The following is a 22,410-nucleotide window of genomic DNA, read 5'->3' on the forward strand; positions in this document are numbered from 1 at the left end:
CTTCACTCCAAATCCCTACAGTGGTTCAGCTAATTTCTAAAGGATAGAAGTCTAAGCACTTTTAGACTCCATCCCCATCGATCTAAATGCAGAGTCCCTCGGGGCTCCTCCTTGAGCACAACACTCTTTAATATTCACTTCTCCTCCCTTTAGAAAATTGCAAGGAAATGGGACTTTGAGATCTGTTTGTACACGGACAACTATCAGCTGGTCATATAAATAGGGGAGAGACATGACGAAACCTGAGGTGAACTAAAAAAATGCCTCTCTGAAGCAGCAAACTGAATGACAGATCATTGTTTGAAATTAAACGCCAGCAAAACAGAGATATTCGACAGGGCCCACCAGATTTGTGAATTTCTGGTTGGCTGCCTCGCTAGGAGCAGCTCTGAGGTCTGAAAAACCAGCAGAAAATCTCAGGGTCCTCATTGACGATTCACTTTCCATGCAGGAACAAGTCAATACCACTTGTGGCAAATGCTGTGGTATCTTCAAACTCTTGAGAAGGTTGTTCCGGTGAATACTGGTTGACTGGCAAAGAACAATAGTCCTAGCTCAAATAACTAGTAGACTGGACTATGGTAATGCCCTTTATGTGGGTATTGCAGATTATCTATTCACCCAACTGCAGGTGATTTAAAATGCTGCCGCCAAGCTTTTCTGCAATATGGACAGATACAGCTCAGAATCAGCCTGCCTGGCAACCCTGCACAGGTTAACAATGCGCAAAAGAGCCAGCTTCAAAGTTCTCTGCCTTACACTTAAAGCACTATATAACACTGGCCCAAAATCCTACAAGCCAAAGTAGAATTCTATAATCCAGCGCACAATCTGAGATCAAGCCAATGCCAAATTAATAAAATAAAGTCCGATCAGGTGGCCGCTCATCTGGCAGTAGCTGACTGGAATACGTTACCCCTAGATCTTCGACTTACCGACAACCATCTCTAGTTGAGATAAAAACATGGTTTCCTACAGCATAATGTAATTTCTCAGCTATCATAAACCTAGCCTTGTTTCACAGTTAAAATGATAGGGAGGGAGCATCTTAGCGCTGGGATATCCCCTTTTTGAATGAATGTTGTTCTCTACAAATCCCATAAATAAATAAAGTAGGATAGTCCAGTCCAAATGATTTTCTTTTTTGTGCAAAAGGTATAGCTGTTCTCATTCTCAAGAGTAAAATAGAAAACAATATCGTTGAATGAGTTTAGCTAACCATTTTGCCTGGTTGTTCTTCAGATAAAGGATTCCTATACGTTGGTGCACATGATTTAGTTGGAAGGGGTTCCATCCTACATTAAGGTTAATAAGCAAGCCAGTCTTTTTGGTGTAAACGGCGGTAGGCAATCTAACGGAAAAAAATGTGAAAAAGCGGCTTTATTGTGAGCACATCAATTCTACGGGAAAAAAGATCCTTTCAGGAAACCAGCAGTGGTGCTAATGGAGTTCTCTCACCCAGACCTGACAATGGTTTTTAGAACAATCTTCTTTTTAGAGATTAGGAAGAACGTGTGTTTGATATTGGACTAAGAGTACCGTAAAGCATTGCTTAATTTAAGCCGGTGGTTGAAGTTGGTGCCCATCAGCACTGATTTTTGGGGACCAGCACTTATTCATCCTCATCAGACTTTGATCTAAACCAAGAAAGAGAAAAACACAAACGGAAGAAAGCAGGAGGAAGACAAAAACAGAACACAGTGAGAAATGGAAGGGCAGGGATGAAAAGGAACGTACATGAGTGAAATAAAATGAGGGAGTGTCCAGTGGTGGATGAAAGAGGCACATGGTGGATTCAAAAACACGTGGCCTTGGAATTCAGCACCCCCCATATTCGAAAGTTTCAGCCGCCGGCTTCTAAGAAAAACTTTTGGCCCTGGCACCTATTCTTTTACATATTAAGCACTGCAAAAAAGGTTCTGATGCCAAAATTGTCACTTAATCTAGGTTTGTAAAAATCATTGCATTGGTCCTGCCAACAAAAGCAATGGTTATAAGAGATCTTTAAAAGTAGCTTAGTCATAATTGAAAAAATGTGGCTGCTTAACAAAGCTTCTGCATGTGTAAATATATGGTAATTCGGGGGAAAGATCACAGTCTAAGTGTGAATAACATGGATGCAAGTCACACATCTGTGGCTTGTAAAACTTTCAAATTGAGCTAGGTCAATTGGAAATAACTTTCATGTATTGGCCGTTTTATCAGTATCAATAGGCAATTTAGAATTAGAATAGGTAAAATGGCAAACAAGAATTTCATTAGAGAGTTTTACAGAAACAAAACTTTTCAGTTCAGTTCAATAACCGGAATTAAGGATACCAACAGGGATCCCGGGCTTTGATTCCAAGCAGTCCAATGTGCAAGTCAGTCGGCCATATTGGAACGTTTGCCAATGCTGGAAACATGATAGCACTGACCAGAGCCAAGCGGGCTGGTGAAATCTGTGTATATGACCACCACTGCAAAGTTAGGTATATGGGCTCAGGTGCACCCTGTTGTGTGGGCCCCCTCGTTTGATTCTGCATAGTTTCTCTGAAATCCCTATCCCTAATTTGCACCACCTTTGAGAGAGGTGGGTATCTGTTTATATTGTGCAGAGCCCTGAACGAGGGACAATTTGTTATCATGCAGATCCCTGGTGGACCTTTCACACATGTGAAACCTCCTATTGCTTTGCTTTTTAAATCTGGAAACCCTGGAAGAAACCATTGTATTATAGTGCAGGGCATGCAGCAGAAAATAATTTGTTATGTTTTCTTTCAAGGGCCGAGGTGTCCAGGGAATTTTAAAACTCTTGTGGTGTGTGAATGGTTGATTTCCTAGTTTTGTTGATTTCACTCTTTGCATTAACATTTAAATTTCTCTGTTATTCATGAAATAGCCTAATTAGGTGGTTATGCGTTCAGGAAAATTTCCATTTGTCAACAAACAGAGTTCTAATTTTAATTGCTAATGACCGAAACTGCAATTGATCCATAATGGAATGTTTGCACAAGAGCATATCCAGAATGTGGTAGAAAGTTTCCAGCCCTCATACAAAAGTCTTTCTTGGAAATGGAGAGCCTCATTTGTAGATAAACTGCATATTCTGGGATTGTAAAGGCTTTGATGCTTCCATGCTCATGACGGAACGGTTCCGTCATGAGCGTCGGTTGGCCTGTGCTTATGACGGAACCGTTCCGTCATGGTTTTATTGGTTCTATAGAACCTTCAGCACCGCAGCGGAATTCGCGCAGCGCTGAAGGGGTTAACAAATTTCCAAAAGATCTAGAGGCACATACGATATCTATGCCTTTTGGAAATCTTCTCAGTACTGTACGATATTCACACACACCTCTTTCCCTTAACTTTATCAATCAATCAGGTTCCTTGTTAAGCGCGACCACTCACCCGTTAGGGTCTCAAGGCGCTGAGGGGGCTGGGGTTGATCTGCGGTTCAGTTGAAGAGACAGGTCTGGAGACCCCTCCTGAATTGAGGCAGCGATGGTGACGTATGAACAGTCTCCATGCTGTGAAAATTGCACATGTATAGTGTCAAGGAAATAATGCCATTTCACAAGAATATTTCTCATCTTCTATTTCATGGAAAATGCTTTTCAAAAGAAAGTCTTTGATTTTTGCACTCGCCCATACTCGCCCCATAATTAGGTGTACTAATAATATTCGCAAACCCTTAAGCTATAAAGATCATTGTAATTACAGAAAATATCAACAAAAATGTCCTCTTGCACAATATGATTAAAGCACTGAGACAGTTACATTAAGAATTCTTAATGTTTTTCGCATATTTATTTGGGGAAACTCCGGCCTGACCATCTTTCTTGATTTCTCCTCCTTTTTATCCAGTTGGTCTCAATTGGGAATGATGGCAGATCACACCGTGAGGTCAGCGATGCAATTCGGTGTTTTTGTAGGACTCAATATTAACAGCTATACAACACTCATTACGCAGATGATACAGAATTATCCCTCAAAACATAATTAAATCGCATCCTTCGGTTTGACCACGCCTTTCCAAACTTGAACAATGAATGCAGGACAACATACTAAAATAATTTCATTCATGTTAATCGCCACAAAAAAACAGAACCAATCCGACCCTATGCTTCTACAGGAGTTCAGATTCCATGGCTTTTCCCTTTAACTCCCCCCCCAGCTAAAATCTTGCGGTTCACATTTGATTCCCCTCACTCCTTTATCCTTCACAACAGAGGTGTTCAATCTGCTAAGTTACATCTTGGTTTTCTAAAGAAAATTAGGCACATTTTAACTGCGCCCAATTGAAATCCACAGCTAGTGCCTAATCATCATGTGTATGGACTTTGGCAAAGGCATGCTAGTCGGAAAACCTATCTTTTGCCTCAAAATCCAGTTCTTCGTTCAACATCAAGACTCCTTTCTTCCGTCAGAGAATATGATCATATTGCCCCAATATTTATTGTACTCCATCAGTTCCCCATCGAGACAAGGAGCAAATTTCAAGTTATGCTGATATGAGTACAAGGGACATCACCAGTAAAGCCAGAATACCTCCTCAACATGCTACTCATTTCTGGTGGCAGTGTGGCCTCCGAAGCCAGACGTGTTTTTTAGCTGGAAACAATGAGATTTAAAACTTCACAACAAACACTTCAGTGAGTGACGACGTCAGCAACAGACCTACGGAAATCACTTCGGTCAATACACGATTTTAATCTGACCTGCTTCAAGAAGTCCTTTAAAACATCCCTTCCACTTCAACTGGTCTGTCGCTAATGTAATGTTATATTTTATAGTCTACTTTTTAAGTTTCCTTCACTTGCTTTTTTGTAATCCTATTGATCTATGTTCCTGGCAAAGCACTTTTACCTCCTCCAGTACTACTTTTGTTTCATCCAGTTGTAGTAATCTGTGTTCCTGTAAAGCTCACTATTATCTCTTCAGGTGCAGCACCTTCAATAGATAAACACTAGATTAAATATTATGTTTGAGTGTGCAGCAGCATAGTCAGTATGGCTCTACAACATTTTGCTTTAATTCTTGTGTGTGTCCACATTATATGAGAGGTATTATTTTGGCTGTCTTGGTCAATCAGCCCACTTTAAAAAGTGGGTAATAACTGGCTTTTAAGTCCTGCTTTCCTTAAGTCTGAAGTTTATGAAATGATTTGCCACTAACCGATTAAAATCTGACTCCCACCGCTATAATGAGCATTTAAGAGGGAATTATCATTGCGGTAACTGATGTTCATCCTTGTTTATGTGCCATTGCGGTCGGCTCGGGACATGTGACTTGGGTGGCAAACAAAAGGCTCAAAATAATGCCCTCTAGAATGTCTTAACGCAAGATTGTCTTGTGGTGTATTGGAATTCAGCAATATGCCATATAAAAAGACGACTCATAAAGGTTGTGGAAAGAATGGGCAGTATTAAGCCCAATCACACCCATTCTAAAAAGGGGTTCCATTCATTAATCATTATCCCAGCACAAGAGAAGACTCCCATTTACAATGTTGTACTCCTATACAGCAATCAAATGTGTAAAACACAAAGTTTTAGGAACAAATCTTTTTGAATTCTCTTCCCTACCTATGCCTTTAGACCACTGTTTATTCCAAGATTTACGTGACGAATACACCTTTGCTGTAATGAGTGGAAGAATCATGGATCATTAATCAACAGTAAAAGACAAATTATGAAGCGTGTTCTGCAGGTTGTGATTTAAACTCAGATTTTTGTTGACATATTCAAGTTATGTGGCAAATGGTGAATTATGCTATGTTAAGGTGGTGCATCCATAATTATGCAGGAAACACCATTGCTGCAGAATCACTTAATTTCAATGGCTTGGTCATTGGTGACGTATGTATTCCACTTATGTTGTGAGTACTGTTGTGTGTATAGTATCAATTGCAACCCTTGGATGATTCATAGGTTTTAATAAACCAGCATTGGCAAAGACTAAATGTCTGGTCTCAATATGCAAAAGTATGTAAACAGCATATGTGCTTGCCTGTGTTGGTATTTAAAGCCAGACTTATCGGCTTTGTCAATGCTTGTGTTTCAATGCACATGAAGTGTTCCTGTAGGCAAATGCCAATCTTGATTAAAATAATGAAAAAAACCTCATGCAGAGCCGATACAAAGCAAGAATTGTGTTCTGTATATTATGCATATATCACCTAGGGAATGTAAAGTAGTATGATTCTGAATACTGCTGATATGTTAAACAGACCCTCGTGCATTGCAATGAGAGTAGTCCACAGGTGGTAGAAAAATACACCAATAAGCCAATGGCACGAGGTGAGAGAGAATTACTCTCTGGGTGGCTCTGAAGACCTCTCTGTATATTTTAACAACAGTTTAGCAGACAGCTGTGGTGTCAAGCCAGGCCTAAAAATGAAGACCAGATGACAGTGGGAGAGATTGATAATCCCTTGAACTGCAATGTTTATGCTTCGTTTAGAATCTTGCAGATTTTGGATTGGTCCATGATGACCTGGAGAGGTGGCATATAGGGCAGTTACACTTGCAGAAATAAGATACTTTCAGTATAGGGTCACATTTACTATAATATTTATGAAACACTTGAAAGGTAGAGAGCAAAAGTGCTCATATTTACAAAGATATGGAGCATTTCTGTCCTCTCCCTGTGCTGGTGCCCTGTGTGCTGCCTAGCAGAAACACATGCAACCATAGTGCAAGGGTGCCTGCGTTCCAGGCAGGATTATTTTTTGCAGGAAGGGTCACCTTTATACACAAAAACAATAATTACAGGAACATTCCTCTTTCCTAGTGGAAAGAGGAAGTGGTGATGTAAAATAACGATATTTCTCCTCGTTAAACCTCTGCCAGGTAGGCCTACCATTTTGGCACAAACTTAGGTTTGCAAATCTGTGTAAATCAGGATTTTCATCATAATACATGGGTGGAAACATGCTATTCCCCTCTCCTCGCTCACCCCTTTAAAGGGAGAGATTTTCCAGTGAAAAGGTTTTGAATGTAGCGTCTGTTCGATTCCCATAAGAGCTTCGGGCTGCGAGACAGACTGCAGGCTGAAAATGGGGCACGCACCTTCATTATTTCTGCTTCCACGTTCCTTTAGAATAACCGGCGTTTGAAAGCCGCTGTCAAATGACGGCTACGCTAGTAGTAATTTCCTAGCCAATCGCAAGTATCTTCTGATGTCTGCTGACACAGCATTCGCCAATAGGAATGCCGGATCCCTGTGCTGATGCGCCGTGTTGACTCAGTCTGAGGCCACGTCACACCGGAGGCTGCAGAAGCCACATGCAAAGAACGCCTTTTTATCCAGTCATTTGTAGCGAGCCAAGAGCACAGCTCGTGCTGCATTCAGTCGACAGCAATTTACATGACCGTTTCTTGTTTTCAGCCTGCTCCTTTTTTTGAATTTTACCTCATTTGTACAGATCAAATCCAGAACTCTTTAAAGAACATATTTTACATTCCAATTCAATTTATTATATCAGAACCATGTATTATAACTTTTTAAAGTGCCTCACATACTATATCAATATTACAATTTTTCATATGTCGGTTTTTTGGGGGTATTTTTATAGAAATTATTTAGCAAGCTTCAGTGAATTAGAAATCGCTACTGATCCCAGTATGTTTGTAACCTGCAAGACACAGATTTGGATCATATTAGGATCACCTCTACCGTTCTTCTTTCCAAGGTCGATAAATTCATTACCATCGAGGTTAGTGGTGCAAAACAAACGTGAACAGCTGTGAAGACTGCAGCGAACACGGGCATATTATCAAGGGGGTTTATCTCAGCTTTTTTGGCTTTAAAAGCCAAGAAAGCGGAGATAAAATTATCTCCCTATTACCTAGCTGTCGCTAACACCAGTTAGCAGCAGCCAGTAGGAGATCGCGACCATCTTGTGCCCCGCTTTGCATGTCAGTGATATTTATCACTAATGACATGCAAAGTGGGCGTACCAAGATGTTAGCGACTGGAAACAGTCGCTAACATCGCTATCTCCTATTACAAACTTTTGGAGATATTCGCGCTAAGCGCAAATATCTCCAAAAGCTAACACCTGCCGCTGAGCAGTTCTTAGCCATGTTATCCAATGGTAGGTGGATAACATAGCTAAGAGCTTTAGCTCGGTGATGCATGAATATCGCTGACTTTTCAGCGATATTCATGCATTTAGGCCAATTTTTATCGCTTAGGAGATAAACCTTGAAAATAGCAAGGTTCCTAAGCGGTAAAAATCGCTGCAGCTCGGCGATAAAAATATCCCCGCTAAACCAAAATTGAGATAATTATCGCTAGTTGTTGGTAATATGCCCCACAGAAACAACTAGTATTTATACTGCAATTATTATGACGGATCTAAAATCATCCCTGTTCTGAGTGTCAACATTTTCCAGTGCAAACTCAAACATATCCTATGGAATGTATGTTGTAACGTGGTACAGTTCTTTAACTTTAGATTCTTCTAATGGACAAAATAAAAAAAAAAGATTAAATAGCCACTTTTTAAAAATCGTAGTTTAAGGAAACTTCACTTTTAGATATATATATTTTCTCCTTTCATTTTGTGTGTGTGCTTCTGGTGAGAAAAGTACTGAGGTGTCTCCCGGTCTTAGGTGAAAAGTAAGTAACTGTTTTTCCAAACAGAGTAGTTCTATGAGAGTGGTATAGCTTTCACTAAGGAATAGAAAAACCTAACAATTGCTGCCTTTGATTATGCAGAGACTGGCGAGCTGCACAACCAGGGATTTCCTGAACTGCCCAGTGCCCTCCTAGCCTTTTAACAGGTCACCTGCTCGAAGACATCTGTGTAGATTTCTGTGCATTGTCCCCTAGGTCAGACGTTGGAGCTTCTTTGCACACTGGGCAGTGCAGCTTTTGTCTTTTTCCAGGTCACACTAGCAGAGTCCTAGGTAGTTGTCTGCTGTGCAAATAAGCAAGTTTGTGCCTGGTGTAGAAGAGGTCCTCCAGAAGTCTAGACAAATGGAACTTTCCAGCTTGGGGGAAGTGTTAATCTTAGTAAGGGGGAATTGCCAGAAAGCCAGAGCCAATCGTTAAAATGTCAGTAATAACATAAACTGAGATACACAACCCAAATAATCAGAGTAGAGAGCCAGAATAGGACTGGCAGTGCCCAAAGGGTTGTCACGCAATAATCAGGCCACACTGTTGTTAAGCGAAAAAGGCCATTTATTAGGACCAAGATGCACAACATAAACCACAACAATAATCAACAAATAACTAAATCTCCCCCCAACTCCAAAACTCCTTCCTCATACTCCCCTTTCATTCCACCTTTCGTTCTTCAACCTTACCTCCAATCTCTCTTCGCATCCTGGCACTACTCTCCTGCCACCAGTCGCCCCTTCCATCATTCACTCCCCCCCCCCCCCACGAGAGGTGGGTGCGCCCGCTAGTGACTCCCCCACCCCTCCCAAATACCGCCAAACCCTGCAGCCCGTCCTAAACTGGCACGCTCCGCCAGCCCTACCCCCAAACCCTAAAAACTGTAGGGTGGGTGGGTGGCCACAGAAAACTATCCCACCCAGCAATTCCAGAATGCAGGAAGAGGAAGTCGCCTTCCTCCCCCTGCATTCTTATACCCACCCCCCAACCACGCCCCCCACCCCAGCCTGGCCCTTCCCCGCGCGAAAGACCCCGGGGGAAGACTAGACTGTGTCCTCGCTTCCCCCGGGGCCCTCCATCGTGCAATAATCAGGCCACACTGTTGTTAAGCGTAAAAGGCCATTTATTAGGACCAGGCTGCACAACATAAACCACAACAATAATCAACAAATAACTAAATCCCCCCCCAACTCCAAAACTTCATCCTCATACTCTCCTTTCATTCCATCTTCTGTTCTTCAACCTTACCTCCAATCTCTCTTCGCATCCTGGCACTACTCTCCTGCCACCAGTTGCCCCTTCCATCATTCACCCCCCCCCCCCCCCCCCAAGAGAGGTGGGTGCGCCCGCTAGTGACGCCCCCACCCCTCCCAAATACCGCCAACCAGGGAACCCCCTGTAGGGCGGTTACCTGCCCCCCCCCCCAGGTGTCACTGTGCATCTTTCGCCACCACTCATTCCCACATCCCTGCGGCACCAGATCGCTTGATTCCACAACTTGCTCACTACGTCACGCACTTCCATCAGGTAATACGCATTCCCCAGCGCCGAAAGATGCACTCCGTCGTCCCTAAAGAGCAACCTTTTTTCAAGTCGTAGTCCTGGATGGGAAATCACATTAATGTCCTTTGCCTCACAGAAAACCTTCATCGCCCTGTTCAATTTCCTCTGGGCTTTCTCCACTGCCCCATGCTTATTTGCACCCCTCCAAACTCTCCTCGGGATGAATTCAGTCCAAGCAATGCAAGCCCCAGATAACCTTTGTTTCATCACCTCCAGATCCCGCTGCATCAGCTGTAAGAGCGCCAAACCCGACAGCTGGATCAAGTAATTTTCTCCCAGGTGAATGATCAACAAGTCCGGGCATCCACTCTGTGGGACCATCTTCGCGAGCCAGGGCAAAAGTGCCCCCCATCGCATCTCCCCTTTTCCCCACCAGTGCACCTCATGTTGGAGTCCATTGAGTCCCAGGTTACGGCCGTACACCTGCTGCTCCGCATATCTCGATGCCCAGTGCACAAAGGAATGCCCCACAATCCATGTGACCGTCTTGGCCCCTGGTCCGCCCATGCAACCTAAGAAAGAAAAGGGTATTAATACACATCCTGGTAATAATGACGCTCCAACTTCTCAGCCAAACCACCCACAGATCCAACAACCTATTTCCGAACATACCGCTCACCACAACGTTACTTCCATCTACCAATGCAGCGTATCCTATCCCAAGACCACCCCAAACGTGCTGCTGCAGTTGCCGCCCCTATTCTAAAGGAGTGTGTCCCAAACCCCGCCGGATTCAGCCCCAACCAGTTCACTGCCTTATGCAAGACCGCCAACAGCTGCACCGCCGTGACCCTGGCTCCAGACTCGTGGCAAAATATCTCACCGATCGGCAACCGCACCTGCTCCACAAACGACCTCCACTCAGTCACCGGGCACACCCTGTCCCAGCCGCTCTCACACAGCCAAACCCACTTTCCTCTCCCCAACTGATCCGTTTTAGACAGGCTCAACCAAATACCCAACCGTCCTGCTTCCACACTAACTTCTTCAAACCGCCTACCACCACCAGACCTGGTTCCCAACAACTCCGAGACCCTAAAGGCCCCAAAAAACATCCACAACATGCACAACCTGAACAGCCGAACCTCAGACCCATTGTAACAACATATGGTAACACATCAACAATGCGAGCCAGCAACTCAAATGCCACCGCCTCCCTCAACACCCCTCCCCTTCTATTCTCTCTGCCCCAACCCCGCAGCATCCTACCAATGACTATATCTTTTGTGGGGTCAAAACCAAAAAAACAGACTAGTATAGAAAGACAATCCTGCCAATTTTCCTGAAATTGTTGCAGCCGACAAACCCTTTTCAATACAGTGCAAAACAAACTGCAAGACTCCCTGCTCAATCACCGAGCGAACTCCCCCATCAGCCTCCAGACGCCACCCCATAAAAGAAACAAACTCATCACATGCCAGCCTGTACGTCCTTCTCGTTGATTCCGCCACAGAGCTCTCCACCAGTCCTAAAACTCTCACTCCCCCAAGGCCCAGACGCCGGCTGGCAGCCTGGTCTTGTGCTGATCCGCTCCAGGCGCCAACCTCCGGAAACGCTGCCACTGCGAACGAGACAAAGCATCCGCAATGTCGTTATTCGCCCCAGGGACATGCTTGACTCGAAAGATCACATTCAACTTCAAGCAACGCAGCATAAACCCCCTCAACAGCCGCAACACTCTCAAGTCTCTTGCCCTCTGTCGATTGAGCAACTCGACCAAGTCATGTTGTCCACATGAAACAAAACTGACCTGTTCTGAAACTCCTCACCCCACACTTCCAGTGCCACCAACAGAGGAAAAAAATCCAAGAAAGCAATGCTCTGTCCTTGCTGTAACCAGTGTGCCATCCACTCTTCCGTACACACCTGCCGTCCCAGAAAAGGCCAAAACCTGCCACTCCCGCTGCATGTGAAAAAAATCTGAATCTGCCACACAGTCCTTTCCTCTACAAAATCCAGAGACATCCCATTGAAGTCAGAAAGAAAAGTCCACCAAACCCGCAGGTCAGCCCACACCCCCATGGAGATCCGGACTCTGTGATGTGGTAACACTGCCCCCGACATGGCCATGCCGAGTCTCCTGCAAAAAGTCCTCCCTGCTCTCACCACACAGCATGCAAAGTTCAAGAACCCCAAGAGCTGTTGTACAGCGCGCAGCACAATCCTTTTTTCTCCAATGACCCATAGCAGACATACCTGGATCTCAGAGACCTTCGCCTGGGGAAGGCAAGCCCTCCACAAAACGGAGTCCAGCTCGATCCCCAAGAACGTCAAGCAAGAGCTAGGCCCAGCCGTCTTCTCAGGTGCCAAAGGGACCCCAAAACTCTGCGCCATGTCCTGGAAATGTGACAGGGCCCTGCCACAATCCCCTTCCTGCTCCCTTCCAATGAAAAGGAAATCGTCCAAGTAGTGAGTCACAGCCCGATGCCCGCTAATCTAAGTAAGAGCCCACAGCAAAAATGTTCTGAATACTTCAAAAATCGCACAGGATATGGCACACCCCATGGGCAAGACCTTGTCCACGTAGATGGCCCCGGCAAACTGCATGCCTAGTAACGAACAATCCGCCGGATGAATCGGCAGAAGGCGGAAAGCTGATTTGATGTCACATTTAGCCATTTCCGCCCCCCACCCGCTCATTCGCACCAGGCGAATAGCATCATCTACCGACGCATAAAGGACTCGGGAGTCTACTTCCGCTATGAAATCGTTAACGGACTGGCCCTCCGGCCAGGACAAGTGATGTATCATCCTAAACTCCCCTTCCTCCTTCTTGGGCACCACACCCAATGGAGAAATGATCAGATGCTCCAAAGGCCATTCTGCAAAGGGGCCCGCCACTCTGCCTTCTGACACTTCTTTCTGTAGTTTAGCCGCCACTACCTCTGGCAATTCCTTCGCTGACTTAAGGTTGTCGGCCCATCTACGCACTCTTGGTCCTTGGTAGCCCACTCTAAAACCCTCCGTGAACCCCCACTGCAATTTTAACGCAGCCTTCCTGTCGGGGTAACACGCAAGCCAGTGGGCCATTGCTTCCACCCTAACTGGAGTAGGCGCCCTTCGCGCCATGCTGTCCCCTACCTTTTGCATTGGAGTTTCGTCACTGTTCCGAAGGCGTTGCCAGGGTGAGGCACTGAGTAACCGCGTGACGACCGCCACACTTGGAGCACTCATGCTTAAACTTACAAGGGTATCGGGAGCAATAGCCCTTGTTGCAACTCAAGCATGCACCAGTCATGGCAGTGCCTGGTTTAGCCCCTTGGGCTGTGTGTCCTGCCGGGGTAACCACCCCACCCGCCATAGACTGGGCGGGCCGCGCTGGAAAGGACCGGTAAGGTACTGGCAAACCACTAGCCGTGTGCGTTGCGGCGGACGAATGCGTCGACGCCATCCACTGCATCCAAAGCTCCTGATCAATCTCACCCCACGGCTTGTCAGGCTTCACACTAACCCGCGCCCTAAACTCTTCGGCATAGCTCAGCCATGCGAAACCTCCAAACTGTAACTGCGCCTTTCTGATAATATCCATGTACTTGAACAGGGGAATAGCCCTATCCACGTATTCTCGCAATATATGCTGGCGTAGATCAAAAACGCAGACGTCCAATTTTTCATATTGACAGGCACCCGTGGCCTCCTTGTCAATTCCCACTCCTCCTCCTTGGACCCTTCCTTGGCCTGCACCTCCCTGTGCAACAGCTTGAAAACATTGACATATTTGTGTTTCCAAATCCTACTCTTAATCTTCTCCAACAAATGGGACCCCAAAGGCATGGCCAAGCCCATATAGGGCAGCTTCTTCTGATGCTTGTCCCCCCCTTTCTCATCTTTGTCCTCCTTCCCTTCCGACCGGTCCTCCAAACCTGGCTTGTCCGTCTGCACCCCTGCCCGTCACCACCTGCTTACCTGTCAGCACAAGCGCCCCCACCGTAGCCCCTCTTGCCCTTTTGTCCCACACAGACCCTTCCCCCAGGCCAACTGACCTGCACGCCTTTTTTCTGCCACCTTTCTGGCCCTCCTTCCAAGCAGTCCAACAAGCACCCTCACTTGTCAGCGTGGCTTGCGACGATCCCGGCCGATGGTTCGTGCTGCTGGGCTTCGCCACAGGTGCTTTCGCCTACCCGGTCTTCTTCTTAGGGGCCTGCAAGACACTAACAACACTGTTTCCCTGCCCCCGTCTGCCGTCCTGTCCGTGTCATCTCGCACTTCACCGTTCTCCAGCTCCTCACTCTCAGCTCCATAATCCAATTCCAATTCCCTCCCACTCATCCTCCACCGGCTTCCACTCCACCTCACGTACTGCACGTTTCACACCTTTCTGAACTGGCACACCACTCCCCGACCCTTTATCCACAACATACACCGAGGCCCGATCCCGCGACGGAGGGAAAGCCGCCGCCGCCTCCCCTACTGCTTCATGGCGGCGTCCAGGAGCGGTCTTGCGCTCCGCCGAGCCACCCACCCCTCTGCTGACTTCTGCCAGCTGGGATCCCCCTTTACCCCCGGGCCGCTCCAACCCGGGCGGGCTCTGGCATTGCTGGGCCTCGCCGCCGTCCTGGCCGTCCCTAACCGCCCCTGCCTGTCACATACACCCCCTTTCAGCCCCCCCGAGTCCCGCCCAACCTCTCAACCTCCTCCTGTTCTGCCCAAAACTCCTCTTCCGACGTGGGCGTAGGTGGTCCCTCCAGTTCACCCCCCATGCAGCCCCCACTCGCATGTCCTCCAATTCCAACAACCTGGCATCCGTGTTCTGCACCAACAGCCTCTGCTCCCTGATCTTGGACTCCACCTCCATGGCTTCCCACCTACCCAGCAACAGATGGCAGTAGCCCCTGTGCCCCACCCCCTGCATCGACCTCCAAGGCAAAACCTCCCTAGGGCCCCCATCCCCTCCAGGCCTCATCTCCAACCGTACCTGCCCCGTGGGCGCCCCGCCAGCCCCCCGCTGTACCGGGGTGCTGGCCCTGGAACCTGCAGACAGGTCCAGTGGCCCACACTCTACAGGCCCTCCCCCAGCACCTCGCACGCAGCCTCCTCACCCTCGCTACCCCCCTCCCTCTCCAAAACCACCGCCAGAGTCCCCCAATGTCCAGCTACTGCCAAGACCCCCGTCCCAGGCCCACCTGCAGGCAGCCCAGGAGACAAGCTCACTGCATGCCCCCCGAGCCCCCCACCGGCGCCTACCACCAGTCCGAGGCCCGAGGGGGCTCCATGCGCCCCCCCCCCCCGGGCGACCAGACCACTCCATCTCATCTGCAACCTCATGCACATGCCCCCGAGCCCCTGACGCCAGGTCCCCCCTTCCCGACGATTTAGAGCGTGGAGGCAGGCTCCTACGCCGGCCTCCGCGCTATGCACCTCTCCCGCCCGCACCCCGCCACCGACCCGACACAGGCCTGCATGCCGGAGCCGCGTCTTCCTGGCAGGCAGGCACCGCCGCACTGACCCCCGCTGCAGCCGCCCACGTGGGGCTCACAAAACCAACCCAGGCCTGCTCCAAAACACCCGGCCGCAACAGGTCCATCCTCCCGGCCCTTCCCAACACCCGCAAGGCCTCCCGCACTGCCTCAGCATCCCCGCCATACCAAATTTGAATTCGCCGCCACGAAACCTGGCCCCCGACCAGATGGCCCACGATCAACCTGCACCCGTAGCAACACAAACCGCCGTCCTCCACAAACCGCCGCCACTCTAGTCACCAAAGACGCCCTCCACAGAAAACTATCCCACCCAGCAATGCCAGAATGCAGGAAGAGGAAGTCGCCTTCCTCCCCCTGCATTCTTATACCCACCCCAGCCTGGCCCTTCCCCGTGCGAAAGACCCCGGGGGAAGACTAGACAGCAGCGGTGCGTCCATTGGGGCATAGGGGCGTAGCCCCACCAGCCACCATGGCCCCGCATCGCGGCCGCCGGCCGTATCTCTAAATAAAATACATTGCGCTGAATTGCACATGGGGGTGGCCTGCTGCAGCTTGAGTGACAGTCCACACACTCAGGGTGCAGCAGACCGTAGTGCGCAGTCCCGCTGGGGAACTTACAGTGCGCATGCTTGAGAAAGTTTGTAACTTTCTCAAGCATGCGCACTGTAAGTTCCCCAGTGGGACCCAGGGGTGCTTCAACGTGCTGTTTGCCTGCAACAGCCCGGGTTTCCTAAGGGCGACAGGGCGAGCAGCAAATGTGCCCCCCTAGCCAATCCTGGCGCTGCATGCAGTGCCAGGATCGGTTGGTCCACCGGCGCAGCATCCCATTAGATGCCGCGCGTGGGGGTGGCCCGGCATTCGTCTCAGGAGCAGCAAGCCAAGGAGGACTGGTCGGTGGCAGTGCCCAATCGTGTAGCCTGCTTCTGTTCCTGTGTGTAGGCGCCAACGGACCCGGGGCGGCGCGGACCTGGTCAGGTAGGATCTGTTATTTTTTTCATTTTAAAGCTCCCCCCAACCCTGCAAGACACCGCCCCCCCCTCCCGCGAGCCATGACTGTTAACCAGGCGATATTACGTGAAAAAACCCCATCAAGGTCAGTATGGTAATAGCGCAAAGCATGGACTCTTCATTGGGCAGCAAACTCCCGTTTACATCGGAATCGAGATGACCGGCCAGACTGGGTAGCAAACCTAGCCCTGACAGAATAGTTTAAACTAAAGCTACGCTAATACTTTAGTGGACACATCCGTCTTTAAGTGTGCAGGGGTGCTCTGCCCAAAGTAATATTTAAGAAAAATAAATCCAAACCGCTTAAATTAAAGCATACTTTTTAAAAGATGTTGGTCGGAATATTTCACACCTTGTTTTTCAGCACTGCGTTGGCTGCATACCCTTATTGTTGTGCCGTATTTTACCTTAGTGTATGATTTATTACCTACTAACCCTTTTGCTAAAATACTACATAAATCCGCAGCAAACGTGACACCCAGTTGAGGTAATAAATCGAAGCTGCAAGGCCATACAGGTGAGAAAGCGGAATATTAGTGTGCAGTGTAATTGGAAGTACTGCAGGTGCATGGATATATTATATATTTTAAGCGTTAATCCCCTCCTACAAGTTGCTGCTCAGAATAGAAGCAGGCAATGTGCAGGCCTTGCTGAATTTGCCACAGTTTCTGACAATTGCAAGGGGACAAGTTGCCATATTTCAGTGGGGCCTAACCTCTTGGCAGGTACACGGAGCACACCTTGTGAAAAGAGTGGGTGGATGTTTTTGACCCAGGTGCACCCTTGACTTGTGCCTGATTTCAAAGCCATGTACTTCAACATGGCTAATGTCCATCTCGGTGGCCATGTTTAGGTCACCACATACTTCATAAGTACCTGAGTATGAGAGACAGTGGAGGATGTGGGGCTATTTAATACATGTCCTGGGGCCCAGTTCCACTTTTCAGGTATTGGGTGACCTGGGAACTGAGAGGTTAAATCACAGGAGGGGATGGGAAAGATTGGAAATCATGGGAAGGAAGGCGCATTTATCATGTGGAGGACAAAAGAAAAGTAACTGAGACCTCGAAACAATAAGGGAGTGGAAAGATGAAAAATAATGAAACAGGAAAAAAAAAAGAAAAACAAGCAGTGGCTCTGTGTTGAGTAATGTGGTCTTTTTAAACCATACTGCTCACGGTTCACAGGATGTAAGCAATACACCGTGATACTGGTCCCCCCAGGGATCTGTAGTGGTGCTTAAAGTTTCAGTAAAAACACTCTTGATTTCTGAATAATAAGTATAAAAGTGTTAAGGTAGCCATGTTGTTCTACTTACATTTCATATGCTTTACTTAATCTTGCATCCATATGAGGGTTTGCTTTTTCCAGGAAGGTACTTTTTTTCCAGGCAGCATATCACTCTTGTGCATAATTTTAATTGAGCCGCATCCAGTTATATGTAGCAGGGCACAACTGGGTTGTAGCTGAAGGCAGTGTGGGTGTCTCAGTGGGATAGTATGGTGTTCATTGGGGGATGTGGCACTACGCCAGAGCTGCCGAATTTCGTTCTGGGGAACCAGGTTCAGCCTTCATGACCAGACCACTCTCCTGGATTCCTGGAGTGCCTCTGACTTTGTTCTGTTTCTTTACTTTTTGTGACTGTTGGTCCTGCGGGGAAAACATTTTCAATTTATGTTGTCTTGTTTACTGGGAGCATTGCTTTTATTTTCCTTTAGTGTAATAGGCTGGCTGGTGAAGTGCACTTCCCATAGTGTGCAGTCACTTCAATTTGCCTTTAGGTGACTACCTGGCTTGATGGTGGTTTTCTATTTGATTTCATGTAACTCCTTGTCTTGATGAGTGCATTGGTTTTAGTTTGTTTGAGGTAACTGCTTCACATGCTGGTTTCATCACACAGCTGATACCCACCCTGAGAAAGCCAGAGCTGCCCTGTTAGTGGTATCAACACCAGTGCGCTTAGGTTCCTTACAGCTCCTTCACTTGAAGTGGGTTACCACCTACCCATTACTTTTTGTATCCTGCTCGTACCAAGTCAGATCCAGACCCAGACCAGTCCCCACAGTTGCTCCAGATTAAGGGACATTGTCATGTCATCTCAGGCGCGATGTAAAGACTCTCAGTGAGCTGAGGACTCTTTTGGCTCAAGAACCAACTAGCTGGAGACCCTTGTGGTTGTTTAAAGATTTAAGATCAGCCTGTAACTCAGTCTTGAGCTGGGTGGGTGACCTCGATTACAAAGTGGCTGTGCCAGATGTCCCATTATGACCCCTTTAGCCTGTCTCCCCTTCAGACGCACAGGGCATAAAACTGGGGTTGCTCAACCCTGCCAAAAAACTGAGGGGTGACCCTAAGAGCACGGCTGCCATCCTATCAGGATGCTTTGGTGTGCTGGTCTGGTTTTCTGGGTGCATTGGCTCAAGTTTTTTCCCATGTAATTGATTGGGTGTCTTGGTAAGTTGCTTTTATGTGAATGTCTGACTTATGACTGCGCATTCCTTTCAGTGTGCACTTGCTTCAGTGTACTTTTTGAGTCACTGTCTAGTTTGCTGGATGTATTGCTTTCATTTTTCTTTCATTAAACTGTTTGACTTGCTTGGTGCTTTTATGTTGGTGCCTGCATGCTGAGGTGTACTCTTCTTCAGTTTAAATGTATGTGACTGGCCTGTTGACTAGCACCCTGCTTTCAAAGTGAAGGTTCACACGTTCACACTTGCTTTAGTTTGCTTTTGTATGGTTGACTGCATGCACTGTTTTGCTGGATGCACTGCTTTAAGATACTACTTGATGCATTGCTTTCAGTTTGCTTTCAAGTAATTGCCTCTAATTTTCCCAATGCTTTGTGAAGGCTGTTTCCCAACTGCTGTGCAATTTCTTCTACTCTTAGAGCTGAGATTTTCATAAAAGTCTTATAGTCTGAATTCAGCACCTGAGCGTAATAGGACGGAATGTATGAAGCTCTGTGGTTATACTGAATAAGCAGCTACCTATGTTATGCCATCTATTAATGTAATAACTGCACTTTCACAATTGCTTTATTAACCTTCCTGCTTTCTCAAATTTGCTTGAAAATGCACGATTTTCTTCTTTTTTTTTCAAAATTTTCTTGGGGTGTAACCCCCAAACACCCCTTTTGGTGTTCGGGCTCGCTCCCTGCGCTCGCTCGCTACGGTACTATATGCAAATCACTTTGCGCCCCACCACTTTGAAATGTCACCCACCGCCCCTGAGACTAGACTGCGTCCTCGCTTCCCCCGGGACCCTCCAGTCTCACAGAAACATTTAATGTCTGTTTTTTGGGCATTTTGTGTGGCTATTTGATTGTCTGGTGGTCCGGTATTTACTGTTGATTTATCTGATAATGCTACTAACATTGCCTGCATTTAGCACAAATGCAATCAGTATCACATACCTTGCTAAACACTTGTACAGCTTGTCTACCCGTTTAAAATGACCCCGATATGCAAATGTGGGCCACATTTTTAGCCATATGACTCACTAATGGGGATCACTTTTAATTTGGTGGGCGGGTGTATTTTCTGTCTCAGCCGGACCCATCACTGGCTTCTTTTCTGGGCTTTCCAAAGGAAAAACAAGCATTTATTGATGAAAGAAAAACTTTGCTTTGGGGACTGTGTAGACTCCCGGATTGGAGTCTCTGATTTGCAGGCTGTCTCCTCAAAAAAACAAGCTTTTGCAATGCAATATATCTCACATTTATGAGAGTTTCATAAATGTGAGCTCCAGTGCTGAACGTTCGAAAAACGGGTGGGGCAGCGTCGGCCAATGGAAGTGCGCAGCACTACCAAGGTAGTGCACGTGACGACCGTTGGCCGACGGCAACAGCCAACAGGTTAAACAAAATAGTGCTCGGAAGCTGTAACTAAAGCCTACTGAGCAACAACGCATGAAAAAGGGAGTGTCCTTATGGGAGGTCACAAAATGAGACAAGGTGGTACTAAGGAGGGGCTACTAAGCCTATTGACCAATGAAAAGCCGTAGTTGCCAAAGGATAATGACACAAGCCAATGAAAAATATGGCTAGAGAGTGGGCGGAGCTTCAAGTCCTTACCTGAATACAGCATTCCTTGAAGGAGAAGCGAATGTGCTGTCCAGGCTCGACCTTTTATAAGGAAGGGAGGGGTGCAACACATTGCCACAGGGTGTGGATTCAGCCTCAGTACAGTAAGCTCTCTCTAATTGGTTAATGTTAATATTTGTGCTCAGGTTGGGCTCTGACTGAATTTATATTGTAATTTGAAACCAGACAAGGACTAAAATGTTGTGAGGCCCCTGAAATGCCCTTGCGGGTTCAAGGCAGAATATTCTTACCAGCACATAAAACCATGATTGTGATCTGTATGAAAAGTGTTTATGCAGATTGCACCATTCCTACTGTATGTGGTGGTAACCAGGCACATCACTAGTGAACCTAAACACACAACACCAGTAACAGACTGAGGTAAAACAAAGAGCAAGGGACATTAAACTGATTTCACATGGTGAAATCAGATTGTATACAGGAAAAGTGGCCTCTAACACTCACTGGAATTTTAGCTGCAACCAAAAATCAGTCTTCCCCTTCCCCCCGCTCCTATCTTGGTTTGAGGTGTCATGAGTTACACTTTACTTTAAGTAGAGCTACTCCCTGGGAAGAGTTGTGTATTGGGCATGGAATTATGCTCTGGTGGTGGAATAAGAAAATTCATTGTGCGTCCTCGGAGGTAGAGGACTGGCAGGCTGCTTTTTTTGATAAATTGAGGAAAGTACACAGCACAGACCAGAAAAATTCCAATATTGTCAGGCTGGCCCAGCTTCACTTGTTAATGCAAGGATTTGTGTTCTAACACTGTATCACTCTAGAGATCCTCGTGATGTACCTGTATCATAGGGGGTAATGTTTTTTTATGGCATAAGACTTCATTTAATGTAATTTATAAAAGATCCAGAGCACTCACCGCCAACCATGCCCAGTTAGAGGCATTCCCTCCACTCCTCCCCGTGCACCAACAAGCATCCCATGTGCAATGAGAAGCTCTTATGTAAGAATGAACGTCCCCACCATCTGCACAGCTGTTCCACCCCATGACATTTATTTTTCTTTGTTCCTTGGTTCCAACGCACTTTCCCTCTTTTGGCATATTTTGCAAAGCCATTAATTCTAAGGGACCTTTCGAACTGCATGTCCCCTGAGGGATACATTTGCTGCTTCTGAAGATTATGGAGCAGGGGGACATGGCCAAGATGGCGGCCAGGTAGCAGTCTGATCGTGGAGCTCCGCCCCATACAGCCACCTTAATACCACCACCAGCATATCTGTTGCTGGCACATTGGGGATGTGCCTCCCACGCCTTCTTAAGAACTGGGTGTGCTGATTTGTGGCATAGGGATCAATGTGAAACCAGAGAGGTAGCCCGACGAGTGACAGAGAGAGGAGGCCGGGGCCCCGAGTGCAAGCTCTTGATGGGAGGGTGGGCACTGCTGCACACACGCCAGCGTGGCACTGAGGAGACAGTGCCATACTTGGCCTGAGGAAGGTATTGCTGCAGGTCCCCGAAGCAGACATATACAGAGGTGGTGAATTCCGGTGTGCCTGAAGCTAGATGACACACAGCCTGCCCATGGTGCTGATTCCCAAAACCAGAGTGAGTGGGGTAATGCGCTTGACAGGGCAGACTAGTTTGGCAGGGATGGAGTAGTACTGCTGGCGCCTGAGAACTTCTGCGGCCTATAGTTCAATAAACTGCTGCAATTGCATTCTGAGAGACAGCAGCATAGCTCCTCACCTGGTAAATCCTGATACAGGAAA

At 47.2% G+C, this 22,410-nt stretch overlaps 1 protein-coding gene across 1 annotated transcript in view; it reads left to right on the forward strand.

Moving 5' to 3' along the window:
- ELOVL6 (ELOVL fatty acid elongase 6) overlaps nt 1-22,410 on the forward strand; it is a 247,571-nt gene that overhangs the window by 11,804 nt on the left and 213,357 nt on the right. The gene's annotated exons all lie outside the window — the stretch shown is intronic.

The sequence above is a fragment of the Lissotriton vulgaris genome, chromosome 3_1 (genome assembly GCF_964263255.1).
Source record: "Lissotriton vulgaris chromosome 3_1, aLisVul1.2, whole genome shotgun sequence".
NCBI lineage: Eukaryota > Metazoa > Chordata > Amphibia > Caudata > Salamandridae > Lissotriton > Lissotriton vulgaris.